General features: G+C 46.3%; 2 non-coding genes across 2 annotated transcripts; both read left to right on the top strand.

The window, feature by feature from the left end:
* The first annotated feature begins 6,327 nt into the window (after window positions 1-6,327).
* On the top strand, window positions 6,328-6,388 carry LOC117082895. The gene has a single exon (XR_004436822.1). It is a non-coding gene; the product is annotated as a U7 small nuclear RNA (small nuclear RNA).
* A 1,099-nt stretch (window positions 6,389-7,487) lies between these two features.
* On the top strand, window positions 7,488-7,548 carry LOC117082894. The gene has a single exon (XR_004436821.1). It is a non-coding gene; the product is annotated as a U7 small nuclear RNA (small nuclear RNA).
* Window positions 7,549-19,536: the final 11,988 nt, after the last annotated feature.

Genomic DNA, 19,536 nt, shown 5'->3' with positions numbered 1-19,536 from the left:
AAGCCCTTCGGTTAGCTTTGTTAATTGGCGTAGTGGATTTATAAGCAACTTTATACTGGTGGGATGGCTGGATTTAAGCTCCTTGGACTGGCTTCGGACATTGTTCTGTGGTGATCCTCCTGCCACTGCAATTCCAGTAGCCCTTATACTTTGCATGGTGCCCAAGATTTCGGGCACAGCCCTGTGTCCTGGTCTTTCAGAGGCTTCCCTCCTCCAGTCCTGATAAGTCTGTACAGTCCAGCTCCTGGGATATCGTTTGAATTTGCCTTAGGTAAACATTTCCTGCAATGTCCTGAAAGAACAGAGAGCTGCCATTCCACAGAACTTACGGAACAGGCTCTGCAGCTGTTACTTGCCAGCTTGCTGGTCAATATTTGCAGGTGGGACAAGAGCTGTAGTCTCTGAGACTTGCTTTCATTGTAACAAACTGCCTCATGGAGCCACAGTTTCCTTGTAACAAACTGCAAATCGCCATCACCTACTTCTAACTTTTTGTGGTGAGCCACACCAATTAATTTTTCTTTTTTTTTTTTTTGAGACAGAGTCTCGCTTTGTTGCCCAGGCTGGAGTGCAGTGGTGCGATCTCAGCTCACTGCAGCCTCTGCCTCCCGAGTTCAACAACTGTCCTGCCTCAGCCACCAATCTGGGACTACAGGCACGCACCACCACCCCTGGTTAATTTTTGTACCTTTTTAGTAGAGATGGGGTTTCACCATGTTGGCCAGGCTGGTTTCGAACTCCTGACCTCAGGTGATCTTCCTGCCTTGGCCTCCCAAAGTGCTGGGATTACAGGCATAAGCCACCATGCCCAGCCTCCATTAATTCTTAAAAGGGCTTAATAAGGCCAGGTGTGGTGGCTCACACCTGTAATCCTAGCACTTTGGGAGGCTGAGGCAGGTGGATCACATGAGGTCAGGAGTTCGAGACCAGCCTGGCCAACATGGTGAAACCCCATCTCTCCTAATAAAACAAAAATTAGCAGGGCTTGGTGGTGCATGCCTGTAATCCCAGTTACTCCAGAGGCTGAGGCAGGATAATTGCTTGAACCCGGGAAGTACAGGTTGCAGTGAGCCGAGATCACACCACTTCACTACAGCCTAGGTGACAGAGTGAGACTCTGTCTCCAAAAGAATAAAAAATAGAAAGGGGGGGCTTAATAAATGTGAATGGCCAAATTGGCTTAGGTGAGTCGTGACACAGATGATCTCAATAGACGATCTCAAAAAAAGTGTCTTCTTAGACCTGCCCATCCTCCCACAGAACTGGATCTGCTCTGAGGGAGCTTCCTGGGAAAAAGCAGCTTCCTTTGGGGGCATCAGCCCACCCCCTCCCCACCCCTGAGAACGTAACCCCATAACCACTTGACCCTGAGCTTGTTGGGGGAGAATTCGAGGCTGCCTGTGCCTACAGAGAAGAAAAAAAAAGGGCAAAAACTGGAACAAAACTTCAAAACAGTCCCACATTATACTTCTGTGGCATAGTAGGAGGTCAAGGGACCTCAGCTGAACTCAAAAGCAATTCCTGAGCTGAGCTGGTGCAGTGGGGCCAGGGGCTTGGGTGGGTGGAGGGACAGTAAAATGAACATGGTCTCATGAAAGGTAACAAAAATGTGGGTCAAACCTACCTTATTAAATAATATAATTACTGAGATATTTTGTGTGTTTACTGTGTGCCAGGAACTGTGCCGAGCACTTTAAATCAATGATTTAATAAATCTTCTCAATAAATGATGAGGTATGTGTTATTATCCCTTTAATGGAGGAGGAAACTGAGCGGGTAAGTCACTTGCCCAAGGCACAGAGACAGTAAGTGGAAGAGTAAGAGACTCAGACTGGCTAGTCAGGGGGGCTCTCACCTGTAATCCCAGCAGTGTGGGAGGCTGAGGCAGGAGGATGGCCTGAGGCCAGGAGTTCAAGACAACATGGGTAACATGGGCAACATGAGACTCTATCTCTACTAAAAATACAAAAAATTAGCTGGACATGGTACTACACACCTGCAGTCCCAGCTACTCAGGAAGCTGAGACAGGAGAATCACTTGAGCCCAGGAGGTTGAGGCTATCATGAGTCATGATTGCACCACTGCACTCCAGCCTGGGATACAGAGTGAGATCTTGTTGTCTCAAAGAAAAAGACTCAGACCTAGGATATTGGAGCTCAAACTCTCAATTACTGTTCTTAGAAGGACTAAAACTTCAGATGCATGGAGGGCTGAAAGAAGCTGAAGTCCTTGGAGAGTGCCATTAGCAAAACCAGCATAGATATTGCTCTATGGCCTGTGTCTAGTGTGTTTGCTGAAGCATGCGAGTCATGGTGATGAGGGCATGGCTGGGTCCACGCTGTTGATGAAACTGACTGGTGTGTGCTTCCTCTTCTCTTTTGATGTGTGTTTCTTGGGTCTGGGGTGGTACGAGGAGGACAGCCTCTTCCCTTGATAAATGGGGGCCTGGGAAGTGTTCGCTTTTCCTATCCAGGTGAGAGTAGGAGTGATGTCTGGAAGCCACTTCCCAAGGCAGAAACAGAGGGAGAGGAAGATCACAGGGAGAGGAACTGGAGTTCTAGAACAACTGCGTGGGCCGAGGGTGGTGGCTTATGCCCGTAATCCCAGCACTTTGGGAGGCCAAGGTGGGCAGATCACCTGAGGTCGGGAGTTTGAACCCAGCCGGTGAAATCCCATCTCTACTAGAAATACAAAAATTAGCCAGGCATGGTGGTACGCGCCTATAATCCCAGTTACTCGGGAGGCTGAGGCAGGAGAGTCGCTTGAACCCAGCAGGTGGAGGTTGCAGTGAGCCAAGATTGTGCCACTGCACTCCAGCCTGGGTGACAGTGTGAGACTGTCTCAAAAAAAAAAAAAAAAGGAACAACCACGCAAAGGATGTGAAGGAAGGCAGGGCTTTGCCTGAGATTGAGCAGGGACCCCTCGGACGTGCCACATCCCACCCCCCACAACATGGAAATAAGGGAACATCTTGGGTTTCTTCAGGGGAAGTTCCAAGCACTAGCTAGCCCTCAGAAGTAAGTGAGCAACTTGATAAGCAAGAAAGTAATTGCAGCTTAAAACAATAGGCAAGGAAGTTAGACTCATAGGATGTTTGGTTCCCTATAAACTAAAGATAACGCCTTAACATATGGCCCTGAGTTGTTTTTAAGAATCCCAGACCTCCACAGATGAATCCGCTGGCACACAGACCTCAGATGAGGGAAAACTGAGGACTGAACTCTGTCCGCTGTTCTTTGTTCTAAATTTCTTCCTGAGGGCCCTGGAGGAAGTTATGCCCACGGGCCAGAGGTGACATTCTTTTATGCTGATCCCAAGACTTTAGACAAAGCTTCCCTTCCTTAGCTAACAGCAAATCAGAAAGCCTTTGAATCTGCTTGTAGTCTGTAATCTCCTGCTTCAAGATATCCTGCCTTTTTAGGTCAAACCAATACCTAGTCTCCATATATTGATTTATGACTTTGCCTGCAACCTCTGCCTCCCCACCTTTTAAACCCCATTACATGGGCTGGGCATGGTGGCTCTCATCTGTAATATCAACTCTTTGAGAGATTGAGGCAGGAGGGTCACTTGAAACCAGGAGTTCAAGACCAGTCTGTGCAACATAGTGAGATCTCATCTCCACAAAAAATAATTTTTAAAAAATTAGCTGGGCATGGCCAGGTGCGGTGGCTCACGCCTGTAATTCCAGCACTTTGGGAGGCTGAGGTGGGTGGGTCACCTGAGGCCGGGAGTTCGAGACCAGCCTGACCAATATGGAGAAACTTCTCTTCTACTAAAAATACAAAATTAGCCAAGCATTGGTGGCGCATGCCTGTAATCCCAGCTACTCTGCAGGCTGAGGCAGGAGAATCTCTTGAACCTGAGAGGTGGAGGATGCGGTGAGCCGAGATCACGCCATTGCACTCCAGCCAGGGCAACAAGAGCAAAACTCTGTCTCAAAAAAAAAAAAAAAAAAATAGCTGGGCATAGTGGTACGTACCTACAGTCCCAGCTACTTGGGAGGCTGAGACAGAAGCATTGCTTGAGCCAAGAGTTTGTGGCTGCAGTGAGCTGTATTCCAGCCTGGGCAACAAAGTGAGACCCTGACTCTAAAACAGCAACAACAAAACCCTGACATGTAAGCCACAGGGGAGTCTGGGTCTTAAGCATTGGCTACTCAATTTTCCTTGCTTGGAGCCCTGCAAGAAATGCCTCACTTTCTCTGCTGCAAATCCTAATGTCAGTGTTTGGCTTTTCTGCTTTGGGTCGGTGGACCCAAGTTTGGTCCCATAATATGCCCAGCATGGCAAGCTCCCCTCCTGTTGGGCTTTAATTGTCCTGAGTTAATATTTGGTCCTGCCCATACTAATGTTTGGAGCACGTCATTCTAATTTCTTTGCTTATTCAGTTGCAATCTTGCTAAACCCAGCCACGAAATATGACAGCCCTGTGCTGCTCTTCACATGGTCTCCAAAGATCAGATCCAATATCCCTCAACCTCCTGCCGGTTCTTGTTTGCACTCAAGCAGTAGCACTGCAGCATTTATTTAAACCTGTGACCTGGATGGTTTCGTTGGTGTCTTAAATGTCCTCTCTCATTATAAAATGAAATGTTGTACGAAGGGCCAGGCATTCCTCATGCCTGTAATCCCAGCACTTTGGAGGCCAAGGAGGGAGGATCATTTGAGGTCAGGAGTTCAAGACTGTCTTGGGCAATACAGTGAAACCTCTGTCTCTACAAAAAAAAAAAAAAAAATTAAAAATTTGCCTGGAGTGGTGGTGCACACCTGTAGTCTCAGCTACTTGGGAGGCTGAGGTGGGAGGATTACTGGAGCCTGGGAGACAGAGATTGCACTGAGCTAAGATAAAGCCACTGCTCTGGGTGACAGAGCAAGACCCCCGTCTCAAAAAAAAAAAAAGAGAACTACCCTAAGTTTTTATTGTGAATGGAATGGATGGAAGAGAAATGCTTGGGGAGAGCAGACAGGGATTCCTTTCCGGGTTAGAGATAGTCCAAGCCATGCAGCAGAGGGAAGCCCGCTGGTCTAAGCAGGGGTGTATTCAGCAGTCATATTACTGTGACTGGTGAGTGTCCAGGAACCAGCGGGGAAAGATGCAGACAAACGCAGAGTCGAAGAGCATCTTCTCCTTTGAGGCCCCATCTCGAACCTCAGCATAGTCCTAAGCCCCAGGGCCTCTCCTATGAGGTAAGCACACCGAACAGTTGCCTAGCCACACCTCCCACCCCAGGGAAAAGGCCACCTTTCTGGGGTCCAGGACTAATAAGGGGAATGAAAGTGATTTGTACTTAACAATAGAGCTGCTAACTGACAATCTGAAAAGAACAAGAGTCAGGCAGAAATAGGGAACCTTAACATGCACATGGTATTAGAAGCTTCAGATCATGGCTGGGCGTGGTGGCTCATGCCTGTAATCCTAGCACTTGGAGGCCAAGGTGGGGGGATCACGAGGTCAGGAGATCCAGATCATCCTGGCTAACATGGTGAAATCCCGTCTCTAAAAATACAAAAAATTAGCCAGGGGCGTGGTGGCTGCCACCTGTAGTCCCAGCTTCTCAGAAGGCTGAGGGAGAGGAATGGCGTGAACCCGGGAGGCGGAGCTTGCAATGAGCCAAGATCGCGCAACTGCACTCCAGCCTGAGTGACAGAGCGAGACTACATCTCAAAAAAAAAAAGAAGTTTCAGATCATAACAGAATAAATGGAAAACAGAACACAAGAAACAGTCCCATTGACAAGTGGTTTTAGGTCCTAGTTTTGTTTGTTATGCTTATTAGAGTAGAGTAGAACTGCCTCAAGGGCAAATGGGCATTTTGTTACACAGAAATTTCTGGAGTTTCTTAATTTTTTTAATTTAATTTTTTGTTTTACAGACAAGGTCTCACTGTGTCACCCAGGCTGAAACAGTGGTACAATCATAGCTCACTGCAGTCTCAAACTCCTGGGCTCAAGTAAACCTCCCACCTCAGTCTTTCAAGTAGCTAGGACTACAGGTATGCATCACCATGCCTGGCTATTCTTAAAAGTTTTTATGGAGACGGGGTCTCACTATGCTGGCCAGTCTGGTCTTGAACTTCTGACCTCAAGGTATCTTCCCACCTTGACTTCCCACAAGCACTGAATTATAAGCATGAGCCACTGTGCCCAGCCTTGGTTTTAAATATACATATATACACACACACACACACACACAAACACACATACACATATATATGACACATATATTTATGTACATAAATATATATATATAACTATAGAAAGTCAGCAACAAAAGTGATATACCGTTCTTCCTCTTCCCTTTCTTTTTCTTAAAAGAAAATCTTTTGAGTGTTACAGCTCTTTTAGAATTTGTCTAGCAGGCTTTCCAGTTTTGCCGGAAAGCCCCAAAATAAATAAATAAATAAATAAATAAATAAATAAAAATCTTTTACATCAAAAGACATTATCAAGAATGTGAAAACACAACCTACAGAATGGAAGAAAATATTAACAAATCATATATCTGGTAAGGGTTTAATATTCAGAATATATAAAGAACTCTCATAACTCAACGACAAAAACATAACATAAGGCCCATCGCGGTGGCACACGCCTGTAATCCAGCACTTAGGGAGGCCGACATGGGTGGATCGCCTGAGGCCAGGAGTTCAAGACTAGCCTGGCCAACATGGCGAAACCCCGTCTCAACTAAAAACATAAAAAGTAGCTGGGCATGGCAGGCGCCTGTGGTCTCAGCTACTCAGGAGGTTGAGGAGGGAGAATCGCCAGAACCCAGGAGGCGGAGGTGGCAGTGAGCCGAGACAGCAGAGCGAGACTCCATCTCAAAAAAAAAAAGAAGTTTCAGATCATAACAGAATAAATGGAAAACAGAACACAAGAAACAGTCCCATTGACAAGTGGTTTTAGGTCCTAGTTTTGTTTGTTATGCTTATTAGAGTAGAGTAGAACTGCCTCAAGGGCAAATGGGCATTTTGTTACACAGAAATTTCTGGAGTTTCTTAATTTTTTTAATTTAATTTTTTGTTTTACAGACAAGGTCTCACTGTGTCACCCAGGCTGAAACAGTGGTACAATCATAGCTCACTGCAGTCTCAAACTCCTGGGCTCAAGTAAACCTCCCACCTCAGTCTTTCAAGTAGCTAGGACTACAGGTATGCATCACCATGCCTGGCTATTCTTAAAAGTTTTTATGGAGACGGGGTCTCACTATGCTGGCCAGTCTGGTCTTGAACTTCTGACCTCAAGGTATCTTCCCACCTTGACTTCCCACAAGCACTGAATTATAAGCATGAGCCACTGTGCCCAGCCTTGGTTTTAAATATACATATATACACACACACACACACACACACAAACACACATACACATATATATGACACATATATTTATGTACATAAATATATATATATAACTATAGAAAGTCAGCAACAAAAGTGATATACCGTTCTTCCTCTTCCCTTTCTTTTTCTTAAAAGAAAATCTTTTGAGTGTTACAGCTCTTTTAGAATTTGTCTAGCAGGCTTTCCAGTTTTGCCGGAAAGCCCCAAAATAAATAAATAAATAAATAAATAATAAATAAATAAAAATCTTTTACATCAAAAGACATTATCAAGAATGTGAAAACACAACCTACAGAATGGAAGAAAATATTAACAAATCATATATCTGGTAAGGGTTTAATATTCAGAATATATAAAGAACTCTCATAACTCAACGACAAAAACATAACATAAGGCCCATCGCGGTGGCACACGCCTGTAATCCAGCACTTAGGGAGGCCGACATGGGTGGATCGCCTGAGGCCAGGAGTTCAAGACTAGCCTGGCCAACATGGCGAAACCCCGTCTCAACTAAAAACATAAAAAGTAGCTGGGCATGGCAGGCGCCTGTGGTCTCAGCTACTCAGGAGGTTGAGGAGGGAGAATCGCCAGAACCCAGGAGGCGGAGGTGGCAGTGAGCCGAGACAGCAGAGCGAGACTCCATCTCAAAAAAAAAAAAGAAAAGAAAAAAAAAAGATAACTCAGTTAAACAATGGGCAAAGGACTTGAATAGACATTTCTCCAGAGAAGATATATGAATCACCAAAAAGCACATGAAAAGATGTTCAATGTCATTGGTCATTAGGGAAAGTAAATCACAACCACAATGAGATACCACTTCACACTAGGATGGCTCAAATAAAAAAAAGAGTTGGTGAGAGTATAGAGAAACTGGAACCCTTCAGCATTGCTGGTGCAAATGTACAACGGGTGTAGCCACTGTGGAAAACAGTCTGGCAGTTTCTCAGCAAGTTAAACAGTTTCCATATGACCGAGCAGTTCCACTCCTAAGTATACACCCAAGAGAAATAAAAACATATGTCCACACAGAAATTTATACACAAGTGTTTATAGCAGCATTATTTATTTGTTTAAATTTTTAATTTTTTTGAGACAGGGTTTCACTCCTGTCACCCAGGCTGTAGTGCAGTGATACGGTCTTGGTTCACTGCAATCTCCACCACCGGGCTCAAGCAATTTTCCTGCCTCAGCCTCCAGAGTAGCTGGGATTACAAAAAGTGCACCACCATACCTGGAGTATTTTTTGTAGTTTTAGTAGAGACAGGGTTTTGCGATGTTGAGCCTGAGATCAAGTGATCTGCCTGCCTCGGCCTCGCAAAGTGCTGGGATTACAGGCATGATCCACCACGTCCAGCTAACAGCACTATTTGTGATACCAAAAGGTGAAAACAACCTGAATGCCCATCCATTGATGAATGGATAAACAAAATGTGGTATACTTTTTTTTTTTTGAGACAGAGTTTTGCTCTGTCACCAAAGCTGGAGTGCAGTGGTGCGATCTCTGTTCACTGCAACTTCCGCCGCCCGGGTTCAAGCGATTCTCCTATCTCAGCCTCCTGAGTAGCTGGGATTACAGGCGCCCACCACTAAACAGGGCTAAATTTTGTATTTTTAGTAGAGACGGGGTTTTGTTGTGTTGGCCAGGCTGATCTTGAACTCCTGACCTCAAGTGATCCACCCACCTCGACCTCCCAATGTGCTGGGGTTACAGGCATGAACCACGGCGCCCAGCCAACTCTTTTTTTTTTTTTTTTTTTTTTTGAGACAGAGTCTCACTCTGTAGCCCAGGCTGGAGTGCAACGGTGCAATCTTGGCTCACTGAAACCTCCACCCCCTGGGTTCAAGCGATTTCCCTGCCTCAGCCTCCTGTGTAGCTGGGACTACATGTGCACACCACCATGTCTAGCTAATTTTTGTATTTTTAGTAGAGATGGGGTTTCACCATGTTGGTCAGGCTGGTCTCAAACTCCTGACCTCGTGATCCACCCACCTTGGCCTCCCAAAGTGCTGGGATTACAGATGTAAGCCATGGTGCCCAGCCAGCTCTTAACGGAGTAGTATTCAGCCATAAAAAGGAACAAAGTTCTGACACATGCTACAATATGAATGAACCTTGAAAACATTAAGATAGCTGAAAGAAGCCTGTTACAAAAGGCCACATATTGTATCATTCCATTTATATGAAACATCCAGGTCAGGCAAATCCATCAAGACAGAAAGTGGATTAGAGGTTACCAAGAGGTAGGTGGACAGAGAAATGGGGAGTGATTACTTAGTGGGTATAATACTTCCTTTTACGGGTAAAAGAAAAAATCTTGAAACTTGAGAGAGCTGGTGGTTGCACAATATTTTGAGTGTACTAAATGCGGCTGAATTGGTCATTCAAAATAAACAAAAGTGGTTAATATTATGTAAATTTCTTTTGTTTTTTTGAGATAGAGTCTTGCTCTGTCACCCAGGCTGGAGTGCAGTGCTGCAATCCTGGCTCACTGCAACGTTTATCTCCCGGGTTCAAACAATTCTCCTGCCTCAGCCTCCCAAGTAGCTGTAATTACAAGTGTGCACAATCACACCCGGCTAATTTTTGTATTTTTAATAGCGAAGGGGTTTCACCATGTTGGCTAGGCTGGTCTTGAACTCCTGATCTGAAGTTATCTGCCCACCTCAGCCTCCCCAAGTGCTGGGATTATAGGTGTGAGCCACTGCGCCTGGCTGTAAATTTCGCTTCAAAAAAGCAGTTAAGGAAAAAAAAAAGATAGTTGGGCCTAGGTCATGAAGAGGCTGAAAACCAAGCAGCAGAATTTGTGCTTTATTTTGTAGGTAATAGGGAGCCATTGAAGGTTTTATCGAGTGACAGCAGTTGAGTCTCACTGGGTAGAACAGAGGGGAAGGGAGAAACTGGAGCTGGGTGGGCCAAGTGGGAAGTCACTGTCATAGTCCAGCTGCCGGCCAGAACTGACATGGCTCTGCCAGCAACAGAGAGGGAAGGAAAATATGAGAGAACCATTTCAGTACCAGTAGGGTCTCGACAACTGATTGGATATGGGCAGCAAGGAAAGCCAGGAGTGGATTGATTTTGAGGTATTGAACCTGGTGCCCGCATGAAGGTGGATTCATAGGAGAAGGAGCTGCTCTTTGAAGGTGTTAAAAAATGAAGAGGGGCCAGGTGCGCTGCCTCACACCTGTAATCCCAGCACTTTGGGAGACCAAGGGGGGTGGATCACTTGAGGTCAGGGGTTCAAGACCAGCCTGGCCAACATATTGAAACCCTGTCTCTAAAAATACAACAATTAGCTGGCCATGGTGACACGCACCTGTAGTCCCAGCCACTCAGGAGACCGAAGCACAAGAATCAGGAGGCAGAGGTTGTAGCGAGCCGAGATCACACTACTGCATTCCAGCCAGGGTGATAGAGCGAGACTCCATCTCAAAAAATAATAATAAAAAAATTTAGTAGAAGAAGAAGGCAATGCACTCAGATCAATTTTAAGCCCTGGCTAGGGATCTAATGAAAAGCTCTCCGGCCGGGCATGGTGGCTCACGCCTGTAATCCCAGCACTCTGGGAGGCTGAGGCGGGTGGATTACAAGGTCAGGAGATCGAGACCATCCTGGCCAACATGGTGAAGCCCCGTCTCTACTAAAAATACAAAAATTAGCTGGGCGTGGTGGTGCATGCCTGTAATCCCAGCTACTTGGGAGGCTGAGGCAGGAAAATTGCTTGAACCAGTGAGTCGGAGGTTGCAGTGAGCTGAGATCGTACCACTGCACTCCAGCCTGGTGACACAGCAAGACTCCATCTCAAAAAAAAGAAAAGAAAAAAAAGCACTCTCCAAGCAGGAGCCATGGCCTAGTTCTGCGGAGCTGGGGAGCAACTTAGATATGGGTGAAGGTAACTCTGGAGGTTCAAGTCCCACACACTCCCTGCTACTGTCCCCAGAGTAGGAGTCCCCAAGTCAGGCTCCATGGTATCCTCAAAGAAGAGGGTAAAGCCAAGACCAGGCTTCTGTAATTAGCTGTAGCTACTCAATGCTTCACCCAGCATGGCATGGGAAAGTGGCTGAAATGTGGGTTCCAGTTCCACCATGGTGAGCCCTGCCTGCCCCTGCTCTTCCCACAGGGTTTTTAGGAACACCACAAGCACAGAGGTGTATGGTTCCTGCAGGAAAACACAGATGCATGACTGAAGTTACAAACAGAGGTTGGCCCTAGAGGCTCAGAATTGGGAGTTGCCTTGAGGCCGGGCACAGTGGCTCAAGCCTCTAATCTCAGCACTTTGGAAGGCTGAGGCAGGCAGATTGCCTGAGGAGTTTGAGACCAGCCTGGCCAACAAGGTAAAACCCCGTCTCTACTAAAAATACAAAAAAATTAGCCGGTCATGGTGGCATGTGCCTGTAATCCCAGCTACTCAGGAGGCGAGGCTGGAGAATTGCTTGAACCCAGGAGGCGGAGGTTGTAGTAACCCGAAATCGCACCACTGCACTCCAGCCTGTGTGGCAGAGTGAGACTCTGTCTCAAAAAAAAAGAGAAAAAAAAAGAAAGATGATGGTTGAAGTCAGAATGGATGAGACTGCAGAAGACAATGGCAGGAAGGGCCATCCACAGACTCGGGGGAACACCCTTGGAGGGAGACAGGAAGAGAAGTAGGGAAGGACTTATTACAGAATTTGGAGGCCAGGCGCAGTGGCTCATGCCTGTAATCCTAGCGCTTTGGGAGTCTGAGGCAGGAGGATCGCTTGAGCCCAGGAGTTCAAAACCAGTCTGGTCAACTTAGCAAGACCCCATTTCTACATAAACATTTTTTAAAAATTAGCCGGAAGCTGGGGGCAGTGGCTTATGCCTCTAATCCCAACACTTTGGAAGGCCAAGGTGGGAGGATCACCTGAGCCCAGGAGATTGAGACCAGCCCAGGCAACACATAGTGAGACCTCTTGTCTACAAAAAGAGAAAAAGAAAAAAGAAATAAAAAAAAATACTGGACAAAAAAATTAGCTGGTGTGGTGGCATGCACCTGTAGTCCCAGCTACTTGGACGGCAGAGGTGAGAAGATAGCTGAAGCCCAGGAATTCAAGGCTGCAATGAGCTATGATCATGTCCCTGCACTCCAGCCTGGGTGACAGAGCAAGACCCTATCTCTAAAATAAAGAAGGAAGCCACCTTTAAGAGAACAGGGCGTGGTGGCACATGCCTGTGATTGCAGCTACTTGGGATGCTGAGGCAGGAGAATCGCTTGAAGCCGGGAGGCGAAGGTTGCATTGAGTCGAGACTGCACCATTGCACTCCAGCCTGGGCAACAACAGTGAAACTCTGTCTCAAAAAAAAAAAAGAAAAGAAAAAAAAGGAGGAAGTTTATTTTATAAACTTTATATAGTTTATAGTTTGCATTTCCACCAAAACAGACCCTGAGATGAGAATTAGGGTGCAATTATTGTCTTTGTGTTACAAGAAAGGGGTCTCGATCCATACCCCAAGAGACGGTTATTGGATGTCGCACAAGAAAGAACTCAGGGCGAGTACTAAAGTGAAAGCAAGTTTATTAAGAAAGTAAAGGAATAAAAGAATGGCTACTCCATAGAGCAGCCCCGAGGGCTGCAGGTTGCCGATTTTTATGGTTATTTCTTGACTAAATGCTACACAAGGGGTGGATTACTCATGCCTCCCCTTTTTAGACCATATGGGGTAACTTCCTTGCGTGGCCAGTGGCCATGGCGTTTGCAAACTGTCATGGCGCTGGTGGGAATGTAGCAGTGAGGACAACCGGAGGTCACTCTCATTGCCATCTTGGTTTTCGTGGGTTTTAGCCAACTTCTTACTGCAACCTGTTTTATTGGCAAGGTCTTTGTGACCTGTATCTTGTTCAGACCTCCTCTCTCATCCTGTGACTTAGAATGCCTTAACCATCTGGGAATGCAGCCCAGTGGGTCTCGGCCTCATTTTACCCAGCCCCTACTCCAGATGGAGTTGCTCTGGTTCACACGCTTCTGACATTTGGGCTTGTGACTGAGCAAATTACTGCTATGCGCAATAAGGGTTCTGTCCTGCTGGGAACATTTCTGAGTCTGTGGAAAAACCCCCAGAATTGCCCCCAAAAGGGGTGAGTAAGGTGGCATATTTATTCATCAATCCCCTCATCCCTGCTTCATGCACTGAGGGTGGATGTTAACTCTGGGTGTTAACTCTGAGGAACGGCCCTCAGAGAAGCTCTGTTGTAGCAGAGCTTTCTGCAAGTGACAGCCAGTGTTGGCGTGTGTGTAGATGTGGGTGGGTGGGTGGCATGAGTGGAGCTCTGTCGGGGTTGGCTACAGGCTAGAGAGGCTCTTTGAAGGAAAAGGGAATCTAAGGGCCTGGTGTTTGGGCACAGTTCAGGGGGAGGAGGGAGCACACCGGCTTGGCCCAGATCTGGTGTCTTGGAAACTTGCTGGGTTGATATGTAGAGACAGTTTCTTCCCGCATGGGGGAAAAAATATGAAGATGCACCAAGGGCGTAGCAGTAAAAAGGAGGCCTAGTATGACTGTGGCAGGCCAGTCCTCCCTGGCAATCACACAGACAGGCCTGCATGACAGTCACGCAGACAGACCTGCGTAGCACTCCAGTTACACAGACAGATTTCCACCTTCGCCTTAACATGGAGCAAATAGTTAAACCCAGGGAAACCAGTGCCCAGACATCAAAGCCAGAAACGAAACATATGGTCAGTCGGAGCCTTGAATGGGTTTCTCCCTAACCTGGAGCAGGTCACATGGTTTGGAAAAAAAAATGGGGAATTGAGGGGAGACTTTTTTTTTGTTTTTATTTTCTTGAGATGGAGTCTCACTGTTGCCCAGGCTGGAGTGCAGTGGTGCTATCCCAGCTCACTACAGCCTCCACCTCCTGGGTTCAAGCTATTCTCCTGCCTCAGCCTTACGAGTAGCTGGGATTAGAGGTGTGCACTGCCACACCCAGCTAATTTTTGTGTTTCTAGTAGAGACAGGGTTTCACCAAGTTGACCAGGCTGGTCTCTAACTTCTGACCTCAAGTGATCCACTCACCTTGACCTCCCAAAGTGCTGGAATTACAGGCGTGAGTCACCATGCCCAACCAAGGAGAGACTTTTTATTTTGAAATGACAAGAGGAAAACCCTGGAAAAAGGATCCACAATTATATAATTTCTGGAAAAAAGAAACCTAAAAGTGTATTTCCTGATTGTTTTCTGTTTATCCATGAGACTTGGAAAACAGAACAAATGTAATGGCCTAGTTCTAAACAGCATGTTAAGTTCAGCATTATGTGGCTCTCTCTCAGTGTTGAAGTGGCGCTCCCCTCTGATCACGAGTGAGACCATCAGAGTGTGGGGTGACTCGCGGCAGCCTGTTGGGCTTCTGCAAGAGGAGGACCCCAGCTGCTGCTCTGCGTGAGTGGGGAGATGCCTGCAGGAAACTTCATCTCTGCAGACACAGCAACTGCCCAACAGCCCCACAGGACTGGGGACGAGACACAAAAGAAATTGCTTCTCCCACCACACCTCTGAGGCTGTGGACAGGGTGTTTATGGGACCCAGCTCAGAACTGAGCTGTCCTCATCCTTGCCACTTACTAATGCAACACTGGGCTGAATGGCCATCTGGTTCTGTTGGGATTCTGAATACAATCTCTGTGTAGGATTGGGTGGAAGTACCTGGCTGAAATCCAGATGAGGAAAGAATTGGGCCAGGCCTGGTGGCTCATGCCTGTAATCCCAACACTGTGAGGTGTCGAAGTGAGAAGATCACTTGAACCCGGGAATTCAAGACCAGCCTGGGCAACATAATAAGACCCTAACTCTACCAAAAAAGTAGCCAGGTGTGGTGGCACGTGCCTGTAGTCCCAGCTTCTCAGGTGGGTGAGGAGGGAGCATCGCTTGAGTCTGGAAGGTCGAGGCTACAGTAAGCCATGATGGTACCACTGCCCTCCTTCCTGGGTGACAGAGTGAGACCATATCTCAAAAAAAAAGGAGGCCAGGCGCGGTGGCTTATGCCTGTAATCCCAGTACTTTGGGAATCTAAGGCAGGCTGATCACGAGGTCAAGAAATCGAGACCATACTGGACAACATGGTGAAACTCCGTCTCTACTAAAAATACAAAAAAAATTCAGTTGGGCTTGGTGGCAACACCTGTAATCCCAGCTACTTGGGAGGCTGAGGCAGGAGAATCACTTGAACCCGAGGGGTGGAGGTTGCAGTGAGCTGAGATGGCACCACTGCACTCCAGCCTGGCAACAGAGTGAGACTCCAACTCAAAAAAAAAAAAAAGAAGAATATGAGAACTGCATTTGTTTCTCATTAGACTCACCATGTACAGAAATACAATGTCCAGCACATTATTCCATGCAGTAAATTTACAATCTTGTCAGAACAACTCTGGTAAATTTAACATGATTTATTATCTAAGAAGGAACATGTTGCCTTGTTCATTTCCTGATGCTCCATGAAGGTGATTATAGGATGAATATCTCATTATTTTTTTCAGTTACTGATGTTAAATTAATTGACTTTAATTCCTGGGTTTTTCTGCCATCTTCTCTCCTTCATTTGGCCTTCTCAAATACTATTTATTTATTTATTGAGACGAAGTCTCGCTCTGTCGCCCAGGTTGGAATGCAGTGGCATGATCTCGGCTCACTGCAACCTCTACCTCCCAGGTTCAAGCGATTCTCCTGCCTCAGCCTCCCAAGTAGGTGGGACTACAGGCATGTGCCACTGTGCCCGGCTAATTTTTGTATTTTTAGTAGAGATGGGGTTTCACTGTGTTGGCCAGGATGGTCTTGATTTCTTGACCTCGTGATCCACCTGCCTCGGCCTCCCAAAGTGCTGGGATTACAGGTGTGAGCCACCGCACCGAGCCACCACTAATAAAATAATAGCCACCACCGCTAATAAAATAATAAATAATTATTATTATTTATTGGCTGGCTAATTAATAAAATAATAGTCAGCCACTCCAATAAAAAAAATAGCACCCAGCCCTATTTTTATTTTTATTTTATTTTTTTAAAGATGGGAGTCTCTCTGTCACCCAGGCTGGAGTGCAGCGGCACAATCTCGGCTCACAGCAATCTCTGCCTCCTGGGTTATAGAGATTCTTCTGCCTCAGCCTTCCAAGTATCTGGGATTACAGGCGCCCGCCACAATGCCTGGCTGATTTATGTATTTTTAGTAGAGATGGGGTTTCACCATGTTGACCCAGGTGGTCTCGAACTCCTGACCTCAAGTGATCTGCCTACCTCAGCCTCCCAAAGTGCTGGGATTACAGGAGTGAGCCACCAAACCTGGCCCCTTTTCCTTAAAGAAAAAAAAATTATGCTCCAAAATTTTAGTCAAGTGAATTTATGATCCTGGCTCCCAAGCTACCATTTGCCGGGTCCATTACAATATCCTCCCTAAGCATTTCAAATTCATCAGTAAATAATAAAGACATTGTGGAACCCTGTTATGACACCAGGTTGGTGGGCCTAGGTCAGCTGTTCCATGATAGGGCCCAGCATGCTGTGGGCCCTGTGCTGTGTGTGGTGGGAGGTAGTGCATGAGGTTGCAGGACAAGAGGCAGGTGTCACCCGTAAGTTGTGGGACCTTGGATAGGTGAGGTGGCCTCGGGTTTCAATCTGTATCTGAAGGCGGGTGCAGTGGCTCATGCCTGTAATCCCAACATTTTGGGAGGCCAAGGCGGGCAGATCACCTGAGGTCAGGAGTTCGAGATCAGCATGGCCAACATGGAGAAACCCTGCCTCTACTAAAAATACAAAAATTAGCTGGATGTGGTGGTGTGTGCTTGTAATTCCAGCTACTTGGGAGGCTATGGCAGGAGAATTGCTTAAATCCAGGAGTCAAAGTTGCAGTGAGCCAAGATTGCACCACTGCACTCCAGCCTGGGTGATAGAGCTGTCAAAAACTAAATAAATAACTTCAATTAGCGACTATTAAAAAAGAAAAACAAAAAAATTTTAAAAAATAGCCGGGATGGTGGTGCACTCCTGTACTCCTAGCTACAGGAGGCTGAGCGGGGAGGATCACCTGAGCCCAGGAGCTTGAGGCTGCAATGAGCTAGAACTGCACATCTGCACTCCAACCTGGCGACAGACCAAGACCCCAGGTCTAAGATAAAAATAAAAGTTTGTACCTGGAAATGAGAAAACTGGATTAGATCATCTCGAATAGCTAAACAAAAGTGGCTAAACATAGTATTGGGTGGCAGAGGGTAATGCCATTTCTGTTTCTGATTTGGACAAAGAAGTCTACAGTAAGAATGAATTTAGAGGGGAAATTTTCCCAAAAAAAAAAAAAAATCTCTTTGGAAACGTAAATGCAGTTCTCTTTGAGAAAAGGCACCTAGTTTGAGCATCCACTGGAAATGTGAGTGGGTCAAGGAATGAGTGACTTTCAGCTAAAGAGAGTTATCAAGAAGCCAAGGTGTGGTGGCTCACGCCTGTAGTCCCAGCACTTTAGGAGGCTAAAGCAGACGGATCACTTGAGATCAGGAATTTGAGACCAGCCTGGCCAACATGAAACCCCATCTTCACTAAAAATACAAAAAATCAGCTGGGCATGGTGGCGGGTGCCTGTAGTCTCAGCTACTCAGGAGGCTGAGGCACAAGAATCGCTTGAACTTCAGAGGTGGAGATTGCAGGGAGCCAAGATCTCACAGACTCCACTTCAAAAAAAAGAAAAAGAAAAAAAAGTAATCAAGAGAAAAACTCTACAGCTGTCTTGCTAAGGCTCAGGGAACAGAGAAGAGGGGACCAGGGTCCAAAGCTTCTGACCCGTGAAGTATACTTATCTGCCTCTGAGATCATCCATTAAGCAGGTTGGGTTCTTTGTAGGGAAGGCCTGAGCCTGATTGCCTGTCCTGCAGGGCATTAACAGGGGTCACGCTTACCTAATGCTTATCATTTTCAAATGCCTTTCATTTATATTTCCTCTAGGATGAGGATGATACTTGACTTGTGCGTAAATATATTTCCTCCTTTTAATTTTGTTTGGAATGTCATATCAGTTAATGAATTTCAATTAGTGATGAATTGGTATTTATGTTGATAGTTGATGAACAGTCAATTTTATAGGAGAATCTAATTGACCAACCTGGGTCATAGTTGTACATTTTCAGCTCCTGACTTCCTGGTGCCACCAGTTGGGAGTTACTAGTGCCCTCCTGGGAGGAAAGAGTTAACAAGCAGTTCTGGTAGCCTACTCCTTGCATGTGTCAGGGTACCATGATTGACCATTGGCCATCCTCTGGGAATGTGGCCCCTGGAATGTTCTTTGTGATCGTTAGTGATTGGTGATTTTCTCATACACACCAGGAACAATGGACTGTGCCAGATCAACTGGTCAGATTTCTTCACACAAACATCAGAGTTGAGTGGCTGGGCATGGTGATTCACACTTGTAATCCCAGCACTTTGGGAGGCTGAGGCTGAGGCTGGAGGATCACTTGAGGTCAGGGATAGAGACCAGCCTGGCCAACATGGTGAAACCCCGTCTCTACTAAGAAAAATACAAAAATTAGCCAGGTGTGGTGACATGTGCCTATAATCCCAGCTACTTGGGAGGCTGAGGCAGGAGAATCACTTGAACCCGGGAGGAAGAGTTTGCAGTGAGCTGAGATCACGCCACTGCACTTTAGCCTGGGTGATGGAGTGAGACTCTGTCTCAAAGGAAAAAAAAACCAAGATTGAGGATGGGCACCTGGATTCTGTATTGGGTTCTCAATTTTGGTTGCCATGGCTGGTTGCTAAGAGAATATGCATATGTGACCATCCTCTCCCCATAAACCTTGCACGCTGATACTCTGGTGGGTTTCCCTGGACAGAGACGTTCCACACACATTCCTGTAGTTTGCTGCCAGAAAAAGAGAGTACTCTTGTGGTCTCGGACAAGGAAGGACATCTGAATCCTGTGTGAGACCTCTCTGGACTCCTCCATTGCACGTCTATTTCCTGCTTGCTTTTATTCTGTATCATCGGCCATAATAAATCTGAGCCATGAGTATAACTTCCTATTGAGTCTAGGAGCTCTCTAGCAAGTTGCTTAATTTAGGGAAGTGGTGTGCCTCAACATACCCCTCTAAATCTCTGTCTCAGCTGTTGAGAGAATGATAGTGTTTTTCCTGGTTTCTCCTACAGCCCTAACTTGACAAAAATTAAGTCCCTATTTCAGTTTTGAGACCACTAATTTCTATAAACCT

This window comes from Trachypithecus francoisi, unplaced genomic scaffold (genome assembly GCF_009764315.1).
Source record: "Trachypithecus francoisi isolate TF-2019V2 unplaced genomic scaffold, Tfra_2.0 Lachesis_group9, whole genome shotgun sequence".
In the NCBI taxonomy this organism is placed as follows: Eukaryota; Metazoa; Chordata; class Mammalia; order Primates; family Cercopithecidae; genus Trachypithecus; species Trachypithecus francoisi.
This window is presented reverse-complemented; position numbering and strand designations above follow the sequence as displayed.